The sequence below is a fragment of the Temnothorax nylanderi genome, unplaced genomic scaffold, assembly GCF_030848795.1.
Source record: "Temnothorax nylanderi isolate EJ_2023f unplaced genomic scaffold, tnyl_v1.0 TNYL_tig1125_pilon, whole genome shotgun sequence".
In the NCBI taxonomy this organism is placed as follows: Eukaryota; Metazoa; Arthropoda; class Insecta; order Hymenoptera; family Formicidae; genus Temnothorax; species Temnothorax nylanderi.
Window position 1 is genome coordinate 18,800 of NW_027250187.1, and position 7,604 is coordinate 26,403.

Below are 7,604 nucleotides of genomic sequence, written 5' to 3' on the forward strand. Positions count from 1 at the left end.
TAGGGATGATAATTAACGGATTGTAACAAACGATGAGCGGTTGATCGAGGAATCCCTAATCGACGTTCGATATGCCGAGTACTAATATGAGGATACAGATGAACCATACCCAAAACAGCGAGAAGCCTTGGGTCATTATTATTAATGTTTCGGTTTCGTTGTCTTTGGCGACGATTTACTATTACACGAGATTTTCTCTCAATATTTATAATTTGTTGCGGTCCTGGATGACGACGATCGGGATAACGTTGAGCATAAAGACGTGAAGCATTTCTGTAATTTCTATGGCTTTCGCCAAGAACTAACAAAATATCAACTATTTCATTTGGTGTATAGCCTGCCATGGTACACAACTTCCTATTCAAATACAAGGTAGTTGACAAGGTAGTTATCGATCATGAATGAGAAAACGATAAGGAATTATGTTTACGTGCGTGCGGGAATATCTCATTTCTCATGGCCTCGAGTGAGAAATCTCTCGCGCGTGCGGAATCGGCCATCCGTCGCACAGATGACGCGCGCGCAATAGGCCAGTTTCACGCACTTGTAATATAAAATAGTGTGTGTACACAAATAACTATTTCCCCACGTGGCCCTTGCTCGCATTACCCTTTCACAGAAATCTTGAAATAACCAATTCAATAAAGCGAATATTATCTGCTATTTTTGAAATATTTTTTGAAATGCATTGGTAATTTGACAATATCAAATTAGCAGATTGTGAGAGGCAAAGAGACTCACGTTAATCAAGTACCCCAAAAAGAACGGAATTCTACTACGTTCACGTAACGAGTGGCATTCACTTGGAAACACTATGGATTGTACGGTTCCACGTGGGCGGTGTACAACTTTTACCTAAGTCACGGAAGACTTAAGTTACGAACATCAAGTCTAACTCGTGAACCCTTCGTTGGAAGCCTCGCAGACCACAAAGGTATCAACCTCGATCTTGCTTTGGCTAGACCTCGATCTTGCTTTTGTCAGTCAAATCAACCTGAATGATACGTAAGGATCAACTTGACCCCATAACAATACAACATACAAGATATTTTGCACTTTGTGCCAATATACTGCAAAGTACTACTTTGGGGCCTCATAACTCGAAAAGTACTTGGTAGAAGTACACATAATTATAGTGTTTTGGAAAGCTCTCGAGATAATCTACAAGAATATGTAATGAGAAAAGGTACATTCCATTTAAGAAATTGAAAGTCACTTTCACGTGACCTTCAACAAACTGTTCAAGGTCAAACCAATGGTACCATCTTATGTCCCCCTTGAAACCATACAACTTTTGTCTGAAACATTTTTGTATGTGGAGCTTAGTTTTTGAGATATTTTGCTGTCCAAGTTAAAATGGGACGTATATATAAAATAAGGTTTTATTTCTCGTGTGCCAATTATTTCCACCAATTATCTCAGAAAGTATTGGTTTATTGGAAAAGTGTTTCAGATAAAAGTTGAAAGGTTCGAAAGGGGCCAATAGACGATCTTATTGGATTTTGGATCCTGTATTGAGCCCAATATCCCCCGAGAAATGACCCATCGAATCGACGTCTAATTGACGTCGAAAACGTATATCGAAAAGTAATTGAAATATTCATCGATTTCGATTGATTTATGGCACAACTTTCGATGACTTTTTGACTCAGAATAAACCGATTTCGACTCGATATTGATTAATTATTATTTCCTTACTGCAGATATGGGCCGATTCATCGTCTCCGATTAACATGATCCTCCAATTAAACTCTTCGGCTCTTTCTAAGGAGGGGAGATCCATAGACTTGCAAGTTGCGAGGAGAAGACGGATGAATTGATGAGGGGGGTATTTAAAAATGGGAGAATATCTCTTGGAGATTGAGGAAAGGTTTCCTCAATGTATTTGACTAAATAAGAGGCTTTACTACAGTACAATCCGCAATTAAATATTACATGGTTAATATTTTGCATTGGGTTGCCGCAAGGGCATCGTTCGGCTGATGACAAAGAACGAGACGTCTGTCGTAGCGTGGACATAAAGTAAACCATACATAGAAAAACGTAAAACGTAAAAGACTGTAAAATATATAGCCTTTTGCAACTTACGTTATTCTCTACCTTATTTTAGTCTATTAACAGCCTTCTGAAGTTTCGATCACGGACTTATATCCAATTGTAGCACTGCTGTTTGGCGCCGTCGGTGCTCAACGAAATATTCAAGTCGTTGCTTGGTTGCCGAGTTGTTTGCGCACGCGCAACAAATGGCGGCTCATACATATAACGCAAGTAATAAAAAGCTGTGTTCAGCAGAGAAAACTACTTTGCAATTGTTGTAAAATTTGTGAATGTGATTGGTTATGCTTTTAATTTTGGCTGAAACTAAGACTAATACACCAATCAAATTCACGAATTTTACAACTGCAGTTGCAAAGCAGCTTTCTGCTGAATACAATTATAATTAGTATAATGCCTGTATATAGGTGCCTATATATAAAAACTTTTTTACTTTCTGTCTTTAATATTTATTTTTAATTATTTACTTTTTTATTTAATTTAATTATGTTTAAAAAGTAATGGCAAACATGGCAGGTTTGTCTAGAATTCTTAGATAGGTGAGCGACAGAAAAAGAGTTTCTTTGAAGTCAATTTTGTCTTTATTATGTGTAGTTCAGTCTTTATTTCACTCCCCTTTCGGGGTTGGAAAGGCGTTTTTCCAGTAAAACGTTCCCAAAACCTTTACACTCTGCCATACAAATGGTTCTCTTCCATACAATCATTGGCGTTTTTCAGGGACGTACCCAACCCTTTACAAAATATGCATTCCCTCGCCCGACCTGGCCGTATACGACCTTTCACATTCTAAGACCCCCTCCCATCCACGATTCCCTTCCCCTTTCCTGTTCCGGTCACTCCCTCCTTTCGCCCTTGTTTTTCTTCTCCCTGCTCCCTCCATCATTCGGGCGGAACTACCATTCCTTGCTGTCTTTGTGTATCCCTTCCAGTCTTCTCCTTTAACTTCCTCTCATCCGTTCTTCCTGCCTCCGCCTCATCTGTCTGGCTCCTCCTTTTTTGACTTTCCTTCCTCTCTTCCCTACCTACAACCTACATACAGAAAACAAACGGAAATTTAAATTGTTTCCCTCTCAGTTTCATCCGTCTTTCCATCTTTCCTCAAATCTGCACTCCTTCTTCAGCTCTTCCTTTTCCTATCCACTCTTCTTTTTTCTCTCTATCCAGCCAATCCACTATTTCTTTACCTTCCTCTCCTCCGTATCTGCATCTCTCCTAACCTTCAAATCCTCTTCCATCTGTCTCCCTCCTCATCCCATTTCACTTCCTTCCCATCTATCCATAGTCCCTTATTAGTCATTACCGCTGACCTTCCTTTCAGTCTTTCTTCTCTTGCTTTTCTTACCAGCCTGTGCCTATATGCTCTCTCCTCCATCGTAAGTTTCTCGTCGACTCCTACTTCCCATCTTCTTCATATCTCCTCACTCCTTCCAATTATTTGATCCTTATCGTCTTCCTCTTCAAGCTCCATAAACAGTACCTCCTTCCTGTCCGCACCCGTCACCTCTACAACCCTTCTTATCGAAATTATCCTCCCCGTCACTCTTTCCATGATTGATTCCACCAACTCCTTTCTTTCCTTCGGTCCTTCTCCTGTTACTCTCCTCCATATGAGGTTCCTTTTCTTATTCTCGGCTTTCTCCCTTTTCTCTTTTTCGTCTTTTCGCTCCGCCTCACTTTCTTTCCTTTCTCTTCTTCTTCTTACTTCCTCCTCTCTGTCTTCCGCCATTCGCCATAATTTGTTCCTCTCTGCAGCGTGTTCCTTCTCCTTATCTCTTTCCTCCCTCCCTCTTTTGTCTTTCCCAGCCTCTCTTTTTCCTCTGCTACCTCTGTCCTCCTCCTCACTCATCGCTCTGCTCTCCGCCTCACTCTCTTTCCATCCCTTCCTTTCCTCACCCTTTCGTCTCCTCGTCTGATCTCCGTTCTTTTCGCCTCCTCGCTGGAGTTCCTCCTCCCTTCACTTCTCCCCTCCTCCTCACTTGCCACCTCCTCCCACCAATCTCTTCCCCATCCTTTTTCACTCCATCCTCTTTCACTGCTCTCTCCTCCCTCCTCTTCCGACATCTCTTTCATCGCCGTTCCTCTTCTGCTCTTCTTCACCTTCTCTATCTCTCCCTCCTTCTGTCTCCGTCCGCTGCTCTCATCCGCTCCTTTCCCTTCCACCTCTCTTGGCCGTTCGCTCTCCTTGATCTGGATCACTTCAGTCTGCTTCTTCTCCATTCTTTCTAACTGTGTTTTTAACTCCTTCATTTCCTTCCTGACTTCCTTTCCTTCTCGTCTTATTTCTTCCATAATTCTCTGCCCTATCTCTCTTAGTTCCTTCGCGATTTCTTTAGCCCACTCAGCCTCCTCCATCCTCTGTCCTTCCCTCGGCATCCTTTCCTTTTTGTCGCTATATTAAACAGAGCCTTATGTTAGTATGTTGCATTTATCCACCTCCTCCCCTTTCTTTACCAAACAGCACCCTTCTCTATCGTTTAATGTCTGCCTATAACCTATCCATCCATTTATGCTTGCCTCTGCCTTCCTCACTATCACTCTCAGTCCTCTCCTCGTCAACGTTTCTACCCTACTGTGCCACTTACGCTCCTCTGAATATCCTCAGCGTCTTTCCTCCTTCGCATTCTCAAATTCCCGTGCAGCCCTCGTACTGTCCTTACTCGCTGCTCACCTGCCTCTCAACTTTTAACCGCACCGCGCGTTCTCAAACCTCATCTCGACGTCCCGCAGGGGTGCCAGCCCGCCGCCCTCCCGTTTCTCGCTCTCATCTTCCCGTGCGTTCTCAAAGTGCTGTGCCTCGACGCCCCGGAGTGGTGCCAACCCCTCTTTTGGAGTAGAGCTCTAGATCTATAAAAGTAGCGCAAAAGTCCGAAATCTTTGATCCTTGCGAATGCTGACAACCGCGTGTTCCTATTGGTCGACCGCCATGTCGGTATCGTCTATCTGGTTACATAATATATCTAAAGATAATATTGAATGAAAGTACAATATTAATGCTGTATATATATATAAATGTATTATGCACTGCAAATTTTCCAGATGATGGGCTATCTTCAACTAATAATGATCCTTCTACAGAATCGCACATTATACCGGATGCATCACCTTCAACTAATAATGATCCTTCTACAATCTACAGAATCGCACATTATATCGGACGTATCATCTTCAACTAATAATGATCCTTCTACAGAATCGCACATTATACCCGATGCACCATGTTCTGTAGATTTCTCAAGAACAAGTAAAATAATTAATTTTTAATCAACTCTCAGTATCTTAATATTGTAATGTATTTTTAATTGCTTTAAATGTTATTATAGAATTGCCACGTCCAATACCAGAACATTCGTTTGACATTGAGAAACAGGAATTACTTGGAAAAATACAATTACTACGTAAGAAAAACTACAAGCTTAAAGCGAAAATAAAGCAACTTAAATCTTCGTTTTACACTGAGAAACAGGAATTACAATACTTCGAAAAGTAAAATCACTATATAAGAAAATCCGGAATGTTGAAGCAAAAAGACAGAAAATTGAATCTTCGATCCAGAAGAAATTCCGTGAAGCTTGAGGCCGAAAGAAATCGACTTCAATCTGTCACAAGATTATTGCTTAATGATGATCAGCGGAGATATTTAACACGTGGAAACACGAGAGGAATACCATAGAGCAAGGCTACAATAGAAACAGGTCTTACATTAAGAAACGCTTGTGGAATCAAAGGCTATTCTTTCTTAAGGGATATTGGATTTCCCATTCCCTGTGAGCGTACCCTTCAGCAGAAAATAGAGAACATGAAAATGCAGCCTGGTATATTAGATTTCGCAGATACTTTACAAACAAAAGTAAGTATTTACTTTCATATAAATGTTTGACAGTAAAGGGATATATTATGCATTAATGTGTTTCAGATATCACTTATGTATGATCATGAACGTGAATCAGTATTGATGATTGACGAGATGGCACTCTCACCATCTTTCGCTTTTGATCAGTCCTCTGGTATTGTTATGGGACGACCAAGTATACCAAATGCAAAGGGTGAGATGGACAAAATAGCCACTCATGCATTAGTATTTATGTTAGGTGGTTTATCAACACGCTGGAAACAAACCGTTGCGTATCATTTCACATCCAATTCGTTTTGTCCTCGAAGAACGAAAGATTTTCTTTTTGAATTGATAACAGTCTGTGAAACCAAACAACTCCACATTAATGTTGTGATTATGGACATGGGAGGACAAAATCAAGCACTATTCAGGGAATGTGGGATTGTCGTTGGACAACATTCGCAAATTATCGACTATTGTTCTCATCCCTCCGATAATCAACGGAAACTCTTCTTCATGTTCGATGCACCACATCTACTTAAGAATCTACGCAATCGTCTGACTAATGGCCAAAAAATAGAATTGCCTGAAGATATAATAATTCGCGAGAAACTTCCATGCAATTTTGTATCCGTTACGTACATTGCCGAATTACTGCATCTAGATACGCTACATGATTTGAAGCTAGCTCCACATTTACGACCAGCAGCTTTACAACTGTCACATTATGATAAAATAAAAGTTGGATTGGCAACAGCAATTTTCAGTCAAGAAGTTGCTGCTGCATTGGAATATCTTGTGAAGACAGGGAAAATGGAAGAGAATGCTTTGACGACAGCCTGGTTTTTGAAGACAGTACATCGTTAGTTTCGGTTTATATCATCACGTTCGAGGAAAACGGCAATGAGTTATTTTGATAGACAAAAACACCAAGAAGCAACCGAATTTTTGACAGCATGCTTATCAATGTTTTCAACCATGCGAATTGGAGATGCGTGGAAACAGGTTCAAAGAGGTCTTGTTTTGACGACAACTACAGCGTTGGAATTGCAAGATTTCTATTTAAACACAAAAAATTTTGGATTTGTCCTTCTTAGCAGACTTTCTCAAGATGCATTAGAAAATTTATTCTCCATGATTAGAGGAAAGAATCCAGTTCCAACTCCGAAAGAATTTAAAAGTGCACTTAGAATGATATTTGCAGCACAATATTTTAAACCAAATCAAAATGGTAATTATGAGGCAGAAGATGCTGATTTCCTCTTTGAGTACTTGAAGACACGACAAAGTTCGTCGACTACAATAGGTATGTACATTTAGAAACTGATGTTAATACTATTTTGCTTACTACAAATAGACACTGAACATTAGTAGGTAAGCTAGGCGGGTTCTCTACCCCGGGAGCTCCGAGGGGGGGTGAGGGGCGGGGGAGGGGTATACCGCGGGGGGTACCGCGGGGGAGGGGGTACCGCGGGGGGGGGGGGGGTACCGCGTTTTCGGGCGCTGCGGAGGAGGGGTCCGCGGGGTGAGGGGACCCGCGTTCGCGTTTTCGCCGCGCCGCGCCGGTCCGCGTGACGTCACACGGCACGCTCCCGCTCGCGTTATCTCCCCCTCGTAGATGTTCTCTCGCGCCCCCGTCCCCCGTTCGCGCGCGTCTTCTCGTTCGCGCAGTCTCTCTCTCCCTCGCGCGCGGTCCCTCTCGCTCCCGGCCCCCGTT

At 41.9% G+C, this 7,604-nt stretch overlaps 1 long non-coding RNA gene across 1 annotated transcript; it reads left to right on the forward strand.

Moving 5' to 3' along the window:
• The first annotated feature begins 1,236 nt into the window (after positions 1 to 1,236).
• LOC139786721 (uncharacterized) lies at positions 1,237 to 5,925 on the forward strand. The gene is made up of 5 exons (XR_011722391.1): positions 1,237 to 1,587; positions 1,704 to 2,022; positions 2,162 to 2,264; positions 5,131 to 5,296; positions 5,376 to 5,925. It is a non-coding gene; the product is annotated as an uncharacterized lncRNA (long non-coding RNA).
• Positions 5,926 to 7,604: the final 1,679 nt, after the last annotated feature.